Source organism: Octopus bimaculoides, chromosome 28 (genome assembly GCF_001194135.2).
Source record: "Octopus bimaculoides isolate UCB-OBI-ISO-001 chromosome 28, ASM119413v2, whole genome shotgun sequence".
Taxonomy (NCBI): Eukaryota; Metazoa; Mollusca; class Cephalopoda; order Octopoda; family Octopodidae; genus Octopus; species Octopus bimaculoides.
In genome coordinates this window covers 2033807-2036295 of record NC_069008.1, presented here as the reverse complement: position 1 = coordinate 2036295, position 2489 = coordinate 2033807, and the positions used below count along the sequence as shown (strand labels likewise).

The window sequence follows — 2489 nt, the reverse complement described above, 5'->3', positions numbered from 1 at the left end:
CCGTAGAATGAATTACGGTGAGCTCCTAATAGGCCACAAAACCAATTTTTTTTTTTTTTTTTCGTCTAGAAAACGGAGGTGGGAACCCTCGGAAATTCGGTAAACTTTCAGATTAACACCCGCACGATTTTCACTAGGGTGGGAATTCCGTCCCTAACTCTAACCCTAACAGCCTAGTGAAAATCGTGCGGGTGTTAATCTGAAAATTTACCGGAAATTCACCACCCCAATTTCACAGGGTCAATACTTGTTGGCAAAGGAACCTTTCCAGTAGCATTCGTCCTTTTAGAAATAACACCCAAATCTCCCTAGCCACACTGCATTGTCTTTGTTGAGCAAAACGTACCCGTACAATATGAGAGAAACAAGTTTCACATTCATGAGCAGGTCTCAAAGCGGACCTCTGCGGAATTTAAGTTCAGAGCGTAAAGACGGACGACATGGCAGTAAGCATTTTGTCCGGTATGCTAAAGATCCTGCTGGCTTGCCGCCTTAAAAAATATGTACCTCCCTGACTGGGAATCGAACTGCAGTCTCCTACATCACAGAGAGTGGGGAATGTAAAATAAAATACTGAATATAAACAATATAGGCGCAGGAGTGGCTTGCTTACCAACCACATGGTTCCGGGTTCATTCCCACTGCGTGGCACCTTCAGCAAGTGTCTTCTACTATATCCTCGGGCCGACCAAAGCCTTGTGAGTGGATTTAGTAGACGGAAACTGAAAGAAGCCCGTCGTATATATGTATATATATGTGTGTGTGTCTGTGTTTGTCCCCCCAACATCGCTTGACAACCGATGCTTGTGTGTTTATGTCCCCGTAAATTAGCGGTTCGGCAAAAGAGACCGATAGAATAAGTACTAGGCTTCCAAAGAATAGTGGGGTCGATTTGCTCGACTGAAAGTCGGTGCTCCAGCATGGCCGCAGTCAAATGACTGAAACAAGGGAAACAACTTCCACAGAGTTTCGTTTCCATCGGGTACTGCCTTGCTGTTTATAATTTGAATACGGTAGGTTTGTAATTGTTAAATTTAACTATGTCGTAATGTGTATAGATAATTGAATTGTGTGACTTTTCAAGGATGCAGTTATAATATAGAAAGGAAAACGGGTAACAACATTGGAAAACGATATTTCCTTTTCCAGACGTTTACCAATAAGAGAATGATAGTTCTACATTTTGAAATATTGATGTTATTTTTAAGAATCTAAGGATAACTTTTGCGTGTTACGTAAAGTAAATTGCCTACAATTCCGTTAAGATTAGAACAAAGCAGTTTCCTTTATACTTACATTGTAAACTCAGTTTAATTATTTTGTCTCTGTAACAAGTTCCGTTTTGGTTTGCAATCGAACGCATCTCTCCCGCCACCACCGTCATTCGTTTTTCGCTATCTTTCTCTTTGTATGTCTGTGAATGCAGACATACAAGCAGCGTTATTTGTTTGGACATTAACCCTAATACCCTCCCCACTTCTCTCTGCGTTTTTATGTATGTATTACGGTCAACCTATCTATTTATGCAGCGTATGGATGTTTTCTGTTTCGTTGTCAGCGGCTCCAAAAATTAAAGTTAACCGAATTTTTTTTTTAATTTGGCACAACAACACACTTGCCCAAACTGAATTGTTGGAGTTATTCCATTTTTTTCCAGAAAAATGTTTTTAACGACTTATAGAGATTTAAGGTCTGGAAACAAGATTTGGAAGCTGTCATTTTGTGTGTGACTGCGCATTTTATCGTCAACATAACGAGTTGTCAATATTTATAAACAACACGTCTCTTGTAATTTTCCAGTCATTTGACTGCGGCCACGCTTGAGCACCGCCTTTAGTCGAACACATCGACCCTAGTACTTATTCTTTGGGTCACTTTTACCGATCCTCTAGGCTATGGGGACGTAAACACCAGCATCAACTCTTAACATATTCCGTAAATATTTGAACATAAATATATGTTCAGTATATTCTGAGGTGTATGTCCACTTATTTCTAACCCGCAATACTTCGTTTATGATGTTATTCCTGTTTTTGTACATCAGTAACTTCATAATAAATTATAACCGAGTTCAAATTCCGCCAAGGTCGACTTTGCCTTAAGTACCAGTTGCGTAATGGGGGCGATCTAATCAACTGGCCCCCTCCCACTAAATTTCGGGTCTTTTGCCTAGAGTAGAAAAGAATAAATGGATCTTTTTTAAAACGGGGGCCACATTTTTCATTAACGAAACACATTGAAACTTGGAACACTGGTAGAATGTGTCATATAAAACATCTTTTTCTCTTAGTCTTCTTAAAAAAAACAGAAATCCCTAAGTTATTCCATGTTAAAGCTGTCGTATTTCTGTAATTTCAACCAATCACTGACGTCCATTCAGCCGATATACATTAAGTGCCGACTACATAAACAAACGATTCTGAAACAATTCTATCGGTGATAGGGTTAGGGTTAGGGTAAAACAGCAAATTTAAAAAGAAAAAAGCAAA

General features: G+C 39.3%; 1 protein-coding gene across 5 annotated transcripts in view; it reads left to right on the top strand.

Moving 5' to 3' along the window:
• LOC128251160 (zinc finger protein 271-like) overlaps positions 1-2489 on the top strand; it is a 14244-nt gene that overhangs the window by 5616 nt on the left and 6139 nt on the right. The window contains exon 1 of one of the 5 annotated variants that reach the window (XM_052977652.1): positions 939-1013. The exons of the other annotated variants lie outside the window; for them this stretch is intronic. The gene's annotated coding sequence lies outside the window, so the exon portion shown is untranslated. Of the gene's footprint in view, positions 1-938; positions 1014-2489 lie in introns of those variants that run through there. 5 annotated transcript variants of the gene reach the window in all.